The 15929-nt window shown below is 35.8% G+C and overlaps 1 protein-coding gene across 3 annotated transcripts in view; it reads left to right on the top strand.

Moving 5' to 3' along the window:
- Positions 1 to 2016: 2016 nt before the first annotated feature.
- The window catches only part of LOC149538972 (uncharacterized), a 191816-nt gene continuing 177903 nt past the window's right edge, over positions 2017 to 15929 (top strand). Inside the window, exon 1 of one of the 3 annotated variants that reach the window (XM_089800361.1) lies at positions 2017 to 2390. The gene's annotated coding sequence lies outside the window, so the exon portion shown is untranslated. The remainder of the gene's footprint in view (positions 2391 to 15929) is intronic. The other 2 variants (XM_089800360.1, XM_089800362.1) reach the window with 2 other exon arrangements.

The raw sequence follows: 15929 nt of genomic DNA, 5'->3' as shown, positions 1-15929 counted from the left end.
CATATTTTATGTTATATTCCATATTGTGCATAAACTTTGGTAATTGGAACTATAGAAATCTCTATCATATAATATATAAATTTAGAAGACAATGTTTAAAATTTTCAATTTCAATATTGTAAGACGGAGCAATGGTCACAAACTCAAATGTTTTATGTATGCTATTTGTTCCATTGGTTTGGTAGGGAATTCATTATATTAATTTATAATCATAAAGCTAAAAGACAAAGTTTCAAATTGAATACTGTAAAAGAGACCAATGGCCACAAACTCTTTTTAAATTTTTTTTTTAAATGTATGTTCTTAATTTATAACAGAAAAGATATCCAGACTGTACATAGTCCACTCTCTGTAGAATATTATAATATTAGTTTTATGAAATATTCACTTTGCATGCTAGAAGACCAATTACTTGTAATGTGAGCCTTTGCCAAAAGATGTTCAACAAAAGCTTTCATGTCCATTAACAAGAGTCCTTACCAGACATATTTTACAATGATTTTCTACCTATTTTTCCATTTTGTAATGTGTAAGCATCTATAAATCTATATTGGATGTCATTGATTCTAAAATTAAATAGTAATATAAAATAAAATTTATCCAATTAGAATACCTATATTGATTTAATATAACTAAATATGGAATCCAAATGTTGAACTAGAATAAACATTCAATAATTTAAACTATTCAATTAGATGTCATTAGTCTAAAAATTGAATACATTCAATAACTTTAGATTGAATAACACTAATCTAAAATTAAAAACATTCAATTATCTTATACAAACTGCATAACTTTGACAACAATAGTAATTTAAAGGATGATTTTATTATTTTTCAAATGCTTCATCCCTCTAATAATTCAACCTCTATATTCAGAATGGCTTAACAACCTATGAGTTCATATTGGATTTAAGTTATTGGTCAGAGAAATCTCACCATAAGTCATCTTGAATTAAGACTGTTACTCCAAATTCAAAATGTCTAATCCAAATCTTGATACAACTACATTTCAACCATCATTCTGGATTATCATCTTGCGGAGTTCTTTATGCAGAATAAATTTTACACATTTTGTACATTACAATCTAAAAATCATATCCCTTTAATAATTAAACTTGTGATTCCATATTGGATTATGAACATATATGTTCAAATTGGATCCAATTTTATTCATTAATTGTAGAAATCTTCAAACAATTTTTTTTTATGCATAGGCTTGTTAAGATCTAAACCCTACATACCGTGATAATTCATCCTATGTATCCATATTGGATTATCAATTGGTGTATTCAAGTTGAGTCCAATTTACTGGATCCTAGAAATATCACAAAAATTACATATGAACAATACATCCAAATCTAAAATATTTACACCAACAGTAATTTAATTTACAGATCAATCCACACGAGCACAATTAGGACAAAATAATTCTAACGACTAGTCCTATTAGCTGCCACAATATTCAAACCATTACCATTACAAGTTATTGAATCTGATGGTGTAGACTGCAACCCAACATTAGAACCCATTCCGAGTTGTAGATTCACTGCTATTACTTCTAAAAACTCCATTACAAGTCAATTATTTATAATAGGAGCACATGAAGCCTTAGAAAAGCTACCCATTATCTCAAACAGCGGAGAGGGAAAAACTCTCGACTCTTGACTTACATGGGCTGATAGTTTCTGCAAAATTCTTTTACAAATTCCTATTAATCCTGCTTTTCTCTTCTCCTACTATAGTTCTATTGAATTAAATAAAAAATAAAAGATACAAAACAATAATAGAGATCATCAAAATGAATGCAAAATGATGCATAATAATTAAGGCACGTCATGTAGTTGCTAGGTGTTCAAACCTTACAAGCCTGATGTCACCTTTTCTAAATTTTTCTAAATTTTGAGCAAAAATAGAAAAGACTACCACCAAAAATAACATTGGCCAATAGAATAAAGCAAACATAAAATCTTAAATTCACTATAATAAAAATTAGAGAAAAGACTTATGTTAGATTGCTTTTGCACAATTCTCAAAACTTGAATTAATAGATAAATGCATACTGAAAACTTCAGTCTCGGGACTAATAAGTGCCAGCAGTATAATATTGTAATGCAATCGTTGTAATTTTCATGGAGGAGCTGCCTTGCTTCATGCGAGTTCTGCTAGGAGATGCGCATCTTTTTACAAAGCAATCTCACGCAAGTCACCACCTTTATTCCTCCTACTTTTTATCTTGATCTCCCCCTGTCAATTAAATGAAGTATAGGCGTGCATTCCAGAAACATGGTAGCAGAAGGCAGATTGAGAGACATTAAAAGAAGAGAGGAGAAGAGTGGTGGGCTCTGGAAATTATAGTTCATCTGATATTGGAGCATTTACCATTCCTTGGTACGTTTCTATGATGTTCATGTTTTATTTATTATAAATAAGCTATGTTACAGTTAATGCATATGGTTTCAAGAAAGAGGGATTTTCCCAAATTAATAAATTGAAATTGCAACGGACCAGAGAAGTATTGCTTTGCGTGAAATGATTTTCAGAGAAATGGGAAATATCGTTTTTTTTCTCTGGTTAAGGAACGAAAAGATACAATCATTTATTATTCCTACCAGGTTTGAGGAGCTCTCAACATTTAGAGTCTCCGAACACAACAGGGCCTGATAGATAAGTGAATTCCAAAATAACGACTAACAAGCTTTGTTTTGCTCAACAGAGAGATTTACACTGTACATGCTTTTAATAAACAATGGTTTTAATAAGAGACTGTGATGGGATCTAACCATCACAGCTGGGCAGCTCTCCTATTGCTACTGATTCCAGCCTTTTCTGTCGCTGCCCAATCCCTCGTCTCGCTTTGTCATTCATTTTAACTAGGGTTATCCATATCAGAAGCCATGATCTGCATTTTAATCAATCACTTATACTGATGATGGACAGCAATTTGTGGTACAAAATGTCGATACGGAGAAACATCTGTACAGAACTGTACCAGAAGCTATACTATTGATAGGAGTTTCGTTCTATATTTCTCGTTGACGATTATTGCCTCGATGTGACTGGCAAGGTGTCAGGAGTCGTCAGGAGAAGGAAACAACGAACTTTTTTGTTTGGAGCTCAAATCTGAGCAGAAGGTGGGTCGAGTAGAAAATTCGTCTTTGTTTTGCAGAAATAGGGAAGGTAACGTGCACAGAGATTCGCCACAAAATTATATTTGAAAGATGGGCTAATTAAAACTACTGAAGAAATGGTGGTCATGGGAAGAGGAAAAAACGGGCTGGAAATGTCAGAAGATAGCAAAATGATTAAAACCGTTGAGCATCTAATTGATGGTGACAGAAATCTTGCTTGCACCATGTGGAGAAGCAAAAATAAAGGTTCTCGCCTCAGCCCAAGCTTTAACCAATTCAATTTTAGAAATGCATATGCAGACAAGGAAGAAGCAATGGGCAAAAAAACCAATGAATTAAAAGAAAAGAAAAGAAGAGAAGGGGAAAGAAGGAATTTTCTTCTTGAAATAAAGTACATAAAGGAGGCCAATGATTACAATTGCCATTCTTCTAATACTGGAAGCAAATGCTATTTTTCAAATGAGAAAATTCAGTATTCGAAAAAGCTGGTTAGGCTGTACAATATGTGCATGCGGGACAAAACAAAACATTGGAAATGCTAATTTGCAAATCAGAATATTGTACTTGGCAAATACTCGGTACCTAAATTTTGACTTGGATTTAGGAAATGGCAAAAACTCACCATATTAAAAAAAAACATATATTTGTAAAAACCTTTAAAAACATGCAATGCTGAATTCCACAAATCTGTAGGTGCTTTTAAATTTTTCTATTATTTTTAAACCATAAGAGTAGTGCACTGCACATCACAGTGTCTTTTTTGGTCGGATGATTGATCAATTTATATCATCATAGAAATAACAAATCTATATAAACATTTAATTATTTTTCCTCCTCAATTAAAGCTCCTCAATAACTGTGCTGTTGCTCTTGAAAGAATGAAAATCAAGTATTCCTAGTCTAGTATACAAGAAAATACCTTTTCACTCTACATAACAGATACCAAGCCAGAAATAACAGCAAATAAGAGAGATATACTGCCTAATCTGATCTATGCATTTGCATTCAAATACAAGGGCTGGACATTTAATACTATAATTTAAAAGATTGCAAGAAAGAAAGCTGAAAATGGAACATATGCACTTTGATTTTGGCAAGTCTGGAACTGGAATTGGATTGGGGGAACCCAGAACTGCCTCTTCTGAAAAAGAGGACATCGTTGGGGCAAAATGGAGACTCTAGGTGGTGCTGCTGCATAGCCATGAGCATAAACTCCTCCTATGCACAGGTGTCTTTATCCTTTGGCGCTCCGCAACTTTAACAAGTTGTCCATCTCTAGCTTCTAGTCTTTTTCCTGCATGCAAAATGGTGACATCTGATGTAAGGAATCCAAATGCCTGAGATGAAGTTTGGTAGACAAAGGGGAAAAGTCTGTGCTGTTTAGAAGACAGTCACATCAGCGTATGAGATGTGATGAAACTCAAGAAAGGCAATGGACTAGACAAATTAAATGCAAATAAGGGAATCTTAAGGGATAAAGAGGTGCATAGTTGAGGAAAGAAACTATGACAACAGTATTGATTATTGAAAGAAAGGGGAATGGGGATCTACGGGTCTCAATTAGTTAAGGGAGAATACAAAACTATGCACAAAAAGGAAAGAGGAAATAGAGTACACAAGAATCGTCGTGTAAATATGGTAAAGTTGGCCCCAAACTTGCAGACTTCAGACTTGTGATTTTGCTATCAGGATTTAACTCTGTAGTTTTTGAGTCAAACTTGACCCATATATCATGGTTAGTGATTCACTCATGAATCCATCTCTCCTGAGAATAAATGGAACACTTAGCACTCATTGGATCTAGGCGATGCTCATAAAGGTGAAGCACTAGAACTTCCGGGGAGGTCACCCATCCCAGTACTACTCCAGCTCGAGCGCGCTTAACTACGGAATTCCCTCCATGGTTAAAGCCACTCTGCTTGCAACCCCATTTGCAAAACCGTCACCAACTGTTGTGCTTTATGAAGCATTCAATAGAAAGCCCCTTAAGCTCATCAATTGATAAGTAGGAGATATTTTCCACAGCAAGTCAAATTGTGATATTGCTACAAGGATTTAACTCTGTAGTTTTTGAGTCAAACTCATTGACCCATATATCATGAGTAGTGATTCACACATGAATCCATCTCTCATGAGGATATATGGAACACTTAGCACTCATTGGATCTAGGTGATGCTCACAGAGGTGAAGCACTGGGACTTCCCGTGAGGTCACCCATCCTAGTACTACTCGAGCTCGAGCACGCTTAGCTATGGAGTTCCCTCCATGGTTAAACCCACTCTGCCTGCAACCTCATTTGCAAAACCTTCACCAACTGTTGTGCCTTATGAACCATTCATTAGAAAGCCCCTTAAGCTCATCAATTGATAGGTAGGAGATATTTTCCACAACAAGTCAAATTGTGATATTGCTATCACTTGCTGTGGAAAATATCTCCTACCTATCAATTGATGAGCTTAAGGGGCTTTCTAATGACCCTGCTCTGGCCTCTTGTCTTTGGGTCTCAATAATTCAATGATTCTTGGTGGTAACCTAGAAGACTGAGATGCAAACTCTGACATACTTTTCACTACAGAGCATTCATGGAAAATTACCTACTATCCCATATATAGCGCCAATGCTGTATAGGCAATCTTCCTTGACCATCCTCTTCCTTGAGTTTCAACTTGGAGTTCCATTTATCTCTGTTTTGATATGGAATTAGATGATAGAGAACTGAGAGATACTTGAACTCACCATGTGTGTAATCCAAACTCACATCAACCAACCCTTCATGCAGATCATGCATCAACCTTCTAGCAAAATCAAATTCAATATTAACCTCAGGGTGTTGAATTCTCATGGACATATACATCAAACTAACTGGCATCATGGACACATACATTTATCTCTGTTTTGATATGGAATTAGATGGCAGAGAACTGAGTGATACTTGAACTCACCATGTGTGTAATCCAAACTCACATCAACCAACCCTTCATGCAGATCATGCATCAACCTTCTAGCAAAATCAAATTCAATACTAATCTCAGGGTGTTGAATTCTCATGGACATATACATCAAACTAACTGGCATCATGTATTTTGAATCTTTTCCTAATACTTGGTACAAAGCATGATATGTTTTGGAAAAATATCCTTCAAAACTTATAACCTCAAATGACTCATTAGTCAACAGAGGTATTCTTTTACTGTCAGCTCCCTTCTTTCTGTACATGGGAACTTGATTACTCCTATTGTTACTTCTCAATCTCCCATAGTTAGCTTTCAGCTTTTCAAGATCAACCTTAGCTAGGGCATGTCTATTCAACATGAAGCATTACATGATGTCAGACTTATCCAGTGCCACCAAAGGTGAGCTATCTGGTTACCTAATTGTCCTTGTAGCTTGATGGTAACCTTGGGCTAGCAGCCGAACTAAGTCTACTTCCACAAACACATTAGGCACAATTAGTTTGGCTAAGTCCAGGCCCTACAGGTTCCAAACTGAGATCTTTTCTTCTCTTCTTTGATAAAAATAGTAGAACAAATGCCATCCTGATTCCAGTATGATGACATCCCTACATTTCAAACCTTATTTATTGCTAAACAAGAATTTATACCCTTTATCTTCTAAATTAGGGAGAATGTCCAAGATAGACTATTGTAAGGGTCTTTTCTCTTTCTTAGGGGCAGAACATTTTCCCTTTTTACTAGCAGATTCATATGGGTTCTTGAATTTCTATTTGAATTTTAATTTTTGAATGTTACTATTGGGGATGTACTATGTTGAATGTTCAATGGTTCTTGTTCGTGTTGCAATTTTTCTATGTTCAAGTGTTTCAATTTGGTATGTTATACTGAAACATCATTTCATTACTAGCATTTCAAGCTCTACATGCACATTATATAACACCTCTCTCTTGTCCCATACCCCCCTGGGCATCCCCTTGCCGTCCCAAAATTGAGGCTCTTGTCCCCATGTCCCAGAAACTCATTCTGGTGTGCAGGCATCCCGACGTACCCTAGAGCCCATTTTACACCGCTATAAAGTGAACGACCCAAATTTAGTAACAAGTATCACTAGTTGACTCATTAAAAACTTGGCGTTACTGCTAATTCACAATTTGAAATTTTCATGTTAGCAGGGTCCGATAACCCAACTTAACTCATTAAACACTTCCTTTGCCTTATTGCTAATTCACAATTAGAATTTGTCATGTAAGTAGGATCACGATAACCGAACTTCAAGGTCCAAAGTAATCTTGCTCCACTGCAAGGCAACTATGGTTTAACACTTCAACTTGAGCGGGTCACCAGGTCAATTCTTACTTTGGAACCCAATTTAATTGCCACAACACAACATCACCCTGAGTCAAGTTTCTAACTAGAAGTGGTTAGTGGTAAACTTTTTCAAACATTACTCCCTTTACTGCTTCACTATGACCTATAACCCTAGTCTCATCATCACCATCGTGGGTTGCGGGGATACCTCCTGTTTGATACCTTAGTACCACCTTGCAATCAAACCATGGGTTGACTTCTCTCTTGTGGGTTTGCAGTACTAACCACCTGGTCTCCCTACTACACTGCAAAGGAGATCTCATGCTAAGCTATTCTTGCTACATAGTCGTGACAAATAGTTGATGCTTAACTCCTTCACCATCCTGTAACTGATTGCTATGATGAAGTTTTGAGCTTTGCAGTGATGCAGTAACCATTTATGATAATTGTTAAGAAGGCAACCACAATGCCAAGAGCCTAGATTGATAGTGAATGGTGCCCACTAACATCAAGAGTGCGGTTTTTATACCACCATAGTGCCAAAGCAAGCCAACTTCCCTTGTGGACATGTGGCTTTTGGCTAGACCTTTTGGTTTGGATACATGCTTGCTAGCACACATAGGAATGTTTGCTGGGGTTTGGTCAACATACTAGTTTTTTGTCTAATAGGGACATCATAGGGGAATGAATGAGTGGTTAGAAACTTAGAAGGGAAAATATGTTTGAAAACAAGTCAGTACATTTTTTTTTATAAGGCTGAATATTTGCCAAACACTCTTGTAGCTCACGACTTTGCTTCTTTAACTCTTGAGCTTTTTTAGTCAAGGCCTTGGCATGAAAATTAGTTTGGTAAGCCTTAGTCTCCACATTAGTGGGCCCTATATTAAAACGGGAGACATTGTATTCAGCCTCAGTGATGGCATCCATATTTGTATCCCTGATAGGGTTGGCTATCTCTAAGACATGGTGTCCGGTGCTAGCATCAACAACAACCCTAGACATCCTTTTAGCCCTTTTAGACTTCTTTGTTTTTTGAAATTTGAACGCAACAATATCTACCTTATCAACACTTGGCGTGACCTTTTTTTTCTTCCTCCAGAGGTAACCAGATAGGGAATGAGACCAGACCTAACATCGCCTATCTCACCTACTCTAGTCAAGCCAGCTGATGAAGATGGGATGGTCACACGGTTAGTAGGAATAGGAGAGGAGGGGATTTCCATAATAAGCGTTATAGTAGTATCCTGCACGATCTGCTGGTTCACTGCATTAGGATCCTCTTTAACCTCCTTTTTCTTTGCAGGAGTATGCTCTTCTTCCAGCTTGCATAGACATTTAATTTTAACCCTAGTCCTACCAGGTTGCTCTCCATCCCCACCCCTTTGTGTATTTCTCTTAGTTGGGCTAACGGGTTTGCCCTCATCAACTACTTTAGGAGTGACAAAAGTCTCTTCTTGATGCGAAGGACTAACAAATGTGTTAGTGCACCTTTGTTTCTTGATTTCCCTTCTAGCCACTCAAAAGCTTCTAGCTTGCTCCAATCTACCTTAGGAATACCTTTATCATTTAGCTCATTAAACTAAGGATCAACGCTAATGTTATCCTCCTGTGCCTCGACAATGATATTCAGTTGACCCCAAAGGATCGATTTAGTTGAAGAGTAAGCCTGGTAAAACTCCTCTTGAACACATCCATCTCATCAATACAATCTGACCAGAAATCTTCCCATGTTGGCTTGTGGATGTAAGTTTGGGCTCCATACATGTTCTGTCTAGCAAAACCTTTACTGTTGAATTTGTTTCTTTTGGGGAAAGTTGGGGAAGTGATAACCTTTCTTGATCTTCTCAACACTTTTAGCAGCAATTGGGGTTTTGCATGAATAGGACATAGAAACAGGAAAGGTAAAACCTTTCTTCCCCGTGCTTGAGTACTTAACATTTATTGCAGCCATTTGACGGAAGACTTCTAGAAACACAAGGAGGTCAAAGGTGTATCTAGGAAGTTGCAGGGGTTCCTTCTCAAAAATCCCTATTTTTAGGTATATGAACTGTCTGAATTGGGTGAAAACAATGCTGAACTCTAGGATGAAATTGGCAGCTTCCTGAGATAACTTCATATGGGGTTTCCCTTCTAACTCTGCGACCAACTTCACAAGAAAGACATCATTCACTAGGGCAAAGTCTTGGTTACCTTTACTTGTAGTGAGTTGGGGAAACAATTTATAGATGGGCGCTTGGATAGAATGTATAGGCTATGGGGTTCAACCCTCCCAAAAACTTCTATATTGGCAATGAGGTACGGTAACACAGAAGAGAAATTGAACATCCCATTAATGGAGAATTTTTTCAGCTGTTAATGAAGGTGATAGCTCATAAGACCAACCCAATGTATGTAATCCTGTTTCCCACAAGCTATCAAAATAAACTAACAAATCCAGAAATCAAAACTCTCGGAGTTAGGGCTCTCTGCTACTGTATGCGACAAAGTAATTACATCTGCGATTGGCTCTTCAAAATGAGATTTCTTCAACTTACAGGGCAATTGGGACTTGCCTTTCAGATTTGAGCTAGGTTGCAAGTTTAAGAAAGACCGTAACTCTGCGACAACTTCAAGAAGACCATGCTAGATCGACAATTAGGAAATGGACCAAGGCCCCAACAGGTTGGGTAGGTTTGTTTTGCAAGGAAACAGTTTCAAAAGGGAGCAAAAAGGAATACCACTAAGAGATCTGCAAACATATATTGAACAGAAGTTTGGAGCAAATTCCTAGCAGAACATTAATGGAATTACCCCAGTTGAAACTCTGATATTCCTTGAAAAGAAAAGTTACTTTATTGTTAGGCTAGAAGAACAGCACCAAATCGCAGATTTATAAGATAGCAAGAGCAGAATAATTAAATGAATGTGCAATTAAGAGCAGTTTAGAACAGATCCCCCAATAGGAGCAAACAAAAAGTATAACAGTACATGCTAAGTTGAGCCACATTGATGGGGTAACCTCCACAAGTCTTGCAATAAGAATGTGTTTCGTAATATGATACAAAACACTAAATCAGTACATCTATATATAGCATAGTTAGGCATTACGATCCCATCATCTTATTTAAGCAGTCCCCAACTATAATTATGATGCCTAAGAGCTACCAAGTTACCAAGTCCAATGTTATGTGCTCCACAAAATGGCTGCTCCATAACCCATTATATTCAATAGGCTAAGGGCATTATGTAATACCCTTTGTCCTACTTCCATTTGTGCAGGTCCAATTTGACTGCACGGTTTGTTACTTTGTGTTACTTTTCTTGCATGTTTTCTTTACTTTATTATCATTCATATTGCCCTAGTTGTATCACCTGGTTTAAAAACCCTTATTTTCTTATATGTAATGTCACTTTCTCCTAGAGTTAATTATTCACAGTGGAATCAACATTATAGTTAATGACGGTGTTAACATAATTAGCAATATACAATAATGTTGACAAATTAGACTTAATAGAAATGCATACAAATTTACGATGCATCTGATAATTTATAATAATTCTAAAGTAAATATTTAACATGGTAATTTAATAACACAACCAAAACATTCAATTTTGACATCACCAAATTCAGACATTATATTCTTCATATCTGTTATCATCATTTTTTCAATTCTTAACTGAATCTTGAGCACTTCGAATGATCATTCTCACTCTAAGATGATTCCAGTGATCTTAGCCCTCATTATTGTGTTTATGCAAGGACTGGTCCGATAGAACAATGCTTAACACTATAGCTCTCCGTATGTGCTGGTTCTTCAAAACGATGCTCACCACAAGTATGCACCATACTTGAGCCAGGATTGTCTTGGCTGTTTGTTGTACCTCGAGTTGGACGCACACTATATGCGCCCTCCTCTCAATGCCCATAGCCCCATCCTGCCACTTCTTTTTTCATTTGAGTAATTTCCACGTGAATTATTTATATAGCATTTTAAGGCGTGGTTTCCAAACCATCACACCTTTCACAGGTTTATCCTTGTAATAAATAATAATTTATCTCCCTATCAAATATTTTTTATAAATATTCTTCATTTATCTCTCTTATGATCAAAGTAACATAATATTCTTTATTTTTATTTCCCCTTCAATTCCAAAGGGATATTTCATAACTTTACCTTCTCCTGGGGAAAATGTCACTTAACATTATATATTATTCATCTTGATATCCTTTATGTATTATTCTTGAAGTGCATCCATTAACAGGGGCCATCTACCTTTCCCTATTATCACAGCATAAAAAATGCTGCTCCCCAATACACTAAATTTTGAGTAAGCATTCATTTATACATTTTCTTTTTGTAAACAACTGATTAGATGATATGAGGATGGGTTTAATTTATGAATGGTAGATGTCAAATCAAGTTTCTGTATGGGTTCAATATGAATATTGTAACATACGAGTTTTTCCAACCAAATACGAATCAACCACTTTAACAATTAACTGATTTTAATTCACAGAAAATAACTGAAGAAATCCCTTTTCAATATAAATTACATGTTCACCTGAAATTTTCAGAAAAACAAAATGAGATATTTATGCATTGCTAATAATTAACTACTTTCAAATATTCAACAGGAAATAAAATAACAACTATTCTTAAATTGAAATAATTATCTAAAATGAGATTTTTCTTCTAAATAAAGTATCAGCTATTCATAAAATAAATGATTTTTATCTTGAAACGAAGTAACTATCTATTCATTTAGAGGTTTTAAGAACATACAATATAATTGAAGAAATTTTTTTAACTTGTTGTCCAAGCCTCAGCATTGGTAAGAGGAGAAGCATTGACATAGGCTTAACTTCCCCACCGCGGACCATTACTTATCCCCACATTATTCTAATTTAATAGAACGACCCTCCCTACCTCGGGATCGGGCTTGGGATGTTCATAAGTCCAGCCATCAGAGTAATCGGGTGGGTTGAAGTCCCAACAGTTATTCTCCAAAATAACTGAAGTGTCTGGACAATCAACAAAGATCACTTGTTCGGCATATCTGCCTAATTCTACCTTGGCCAAAGATTTCAAAATTGGGTCTACAAACCCGATCTCCACCAACTCAACTTGACAACATTCATCATGAGTGGAACATCCATGAGCTAATGTATTATTTAATATGTTATTTAATAATTGTAATGCCATTCTTGTTTCGCAGATTCTCTACACCTCCTCACCTTTTTCAGGCTACCAAGCCGGTGATTCCTAGGTGCTATCAATTTATTATCACTGTGTTACTTTACACCTTCACCATGTACTGGCATCATCCCCTGGTGAATTCTTTGGTGTACTGATTTTCAGAATATTATTTCTACCATTATGAGATATAAAAGGATCTATTTGAATCTAGACTGAGATGAATAAATTTTCATGGCAAAGTTTACATCAGTATTATATGTTGCAGAATGATTCTATTTATTATCCTTTGAATACGTAAGAATCTGCATACATCATGCTAAGGACTCGGTATCATAACATCAGACTATTGATGTTATACTTAAAAGAAATAATAATAGGGAAATCCGGCGATGCAAATAAAAATATATATAAACATTTTGATCTGTATGCATCGAACTAACATGAAAAGAGATTACAAGAACTCAGGTTACGGTATTGTCTTATGTGACTCCTCTTATTAAACTCTGGAGGGCTTGTGCTTGGATGCTTGTCTCCAATCTCTGTGACTTGCGGCAAAGTATAAGAAGGAATGAATCAGCAGTGACTATTCAATTACTCAGCTTTTGTTGATTGAGAGATATCGGCAGAAATAAGTTTGATGGCAAAATGAAAGGTTAGAGAGAGTGCGTGATATGAACATGAGAGTCTAGGAAATAGAAAAGATCCTGACTCTACGGCTTCCGTCCGTTACAAGAATCCATTCAAAAGTCATTCAAAAAAGATTCAAAAGAAAGAAAAGGGGAGAAAGAAAGAAAATAGGAAGTTCAAAAGTTATTATTATTTTATTATTATTATATTTTCTTATCTACGTCCATGTGTACGTATTGATAAGATGACATCATTGGGTTATTATTTATAATATATTGGTGTCATTTTATTATTATTTACATATGTTCGTATTTGAGAAAGTAAAATAATAATTAAATAATAATAATATTGGATAATTCTTTTAAAGGTAAGAGTTTATGTTTATTTTACATTATTTAATATAATGTTCCTTTTATAGCTCATGCGGTTCCACCATGCAATATGTTGCTAAGTCCTAGTAACCTTGCCAAGATAGTTTTAGGTCAAACCTGTCGATTCTGATGACTGAACTATTCGACCATCCCATTCCAATGACCCTGTTTAGCAATGCTTCTCCTCTCTCTTTAGTCTTCTTCCTGCAATCATTCAAAACAACATTCTCGCCAAGACATCAATTCAAGATTTATAAATTGTTAATTCAAAATCATCTCATGACCATTAGAGATTTCATTAATGTCAGAATAACTAACTCTTCTTTCACATGTTCATCGTATATACAATGGGTATAATTAACTAACTCAATTTCACATGATCAGGAAGAAATAAATCGATACAACGGCTATAATTAACTAATTCACTTTCATATGATAAATAAATTGATACAATGGCTATAATTAACTAACTCACTTTCATATGATAAATAAATCGATACAATGACTATAATTAACTAACTCGCTTTCACATGATCATGAAGAAATAAATTGATACAACGACTATAATTAACTAACTCAATTTCACATGATACAACGGCTATAATTAACTAACTCACTTTCACATGATATATTGTTTTGTTTAAATCAACGGCTAGGTTCAATTTAAAATTTAGGGCAAAAAAATTTGGGATGTAACATACCCACCTTCTTTGATTTTTCATTGTCCTCGATGAAAATAATAGCAAATTTTAAATCGTACTTAATTAGTTAAATAAAAAGAAAAGTGTTGAATTTTCAACTTCAGAGAAAAGATAGGGATATCTTTTAAAAATATCATGATAATCTTCCTATGTAGCATAATCTTCCGTATACTCGTCCCACTGGACCTTGCACTACGGTACTTCTCGATTTCGTAAGCGTAGCTTACGCACTTCGAGTATTCTGAGTGGTTTTACCTCTACCACTCTTGGCTCTCGCACCTGTAGTAATTTCCAGTCAATCATATGCTCATGGTGGTTAATCTAATTTTTAAGGTAAGACACATGGAAGACGTCATGCATTCTGGCAAGGGTTGGTGGTAAAGCAATCTTGTAAGCCACTGGGTTGACAACCTCCAAAACCTCAAAAGGTCCTACAAATTTGGGGGCTAACTTAGCATTCTTGCCAAACTTGATAGTACTCTTCTGAGGTTTAACTCTTACTAACACCTTATCCCCAACTCAGAATTCTCTGGGTGTTCTTTTAGCATCAGCATAACTCTTCTAACTGTCATTTGCTTCCTTCAATCTCTGATGAATCTGAAGTACCTACTCTTCCATCTCCTGAAGCATTTCAGGCCCGACAATGACCCTGTTCTCTAATCGATTCCAACTTATTGGAGTTTTACGCTTACGACCATACAAAGCCTTAAAAGGAGCCATTCTAATTGAAGACTGATAAGAGTTATTATATGCAAATTCTACTAGAGGTAAGTATGTTTCCCATTGATATTGTCGATCCATACAATATACCCTTAGGAGATCCTCTAATACTTGATTTACTCGCTCGGTTTGGCCATCTGTCTCAGGATGATAGGCTGAACTAATATTCAATTTGGTGTCCAAAGCTGTAAATAATGTTTGCCAAAATCTAGAAGTTATCCTAGTATCCCTATTTGAAATAATTTTATTTGGAATCCCATGTAACCTGAAAATCTCTTTGATGAACTCATGAGAAATTTCAGGTGCTCCATTATATAAATTCCCTGGTATGAAATGAGCAACCTTAGTCAATCTGTCAACCACGACCAAGATAGTGTTGTGTCGGTTCTGGGTCATAGGTAGCCCTTGTACAAAGTCCATGGATATTACCTGCCACTTCCACTTGGGTACCTCATTTGGATGCAACAGACCTGCTAGGTACCAATGTTCCACCTTCACTCTCTAACATTCTAAACAACCTGCTACAAACTCGATTATCTCCCTCTTCATCCCTTTCCAGAAATATAAAGGTTTTATATTAGATAACATCTTCGTTACTCCTGGATGTCCTGAGTATGGAGCTGAGTGATATTCACTTAAAATCAATCTTCAGAGTTCAAGGTTATTAGGCACATAGATTCTATGGTGATATCTTAGTAATCCATGCTCTTTTAGGCAAAACTCTGAATACTTAGGATCTTCTGGGTCTCTAATAAGGGCCATGCTGATTTCTGTATAAAATTCATCATGTTCCAAATGTTGTAAAATTTGGTCTCGCAACCTGAAATTTACCATAGTCATTGCCGAAATGTGTCTTCTCCAGCTTAGGGCATCAACCACCTTGTTTTCCTTTCCTTTAATCTAGCTTATGTCAAATTCATAATTTGCTAAAATTCTAGCC

The sequence above is a fragment of the Cupressus sempervirens genome, chromosome 9 (genome assembly GCF_028749045.1).
Source record: "Cupressus sempervirens isolate cs-2001-9-10 chromosome 9, ASM2874904v1, whole genome shotgun sequence".
NCBI lineage: Eukaryota > Viridiplantae > Streptophyta > Pinopsida > Cupressales > Cupressaceae > Cupressus > Cupressus sempervirens.
The sequence above is the reverse complement of the archived record's forward strand: the minus strand, read 5'-3'. Positions and strand labels throughout refer to the sequence as shown.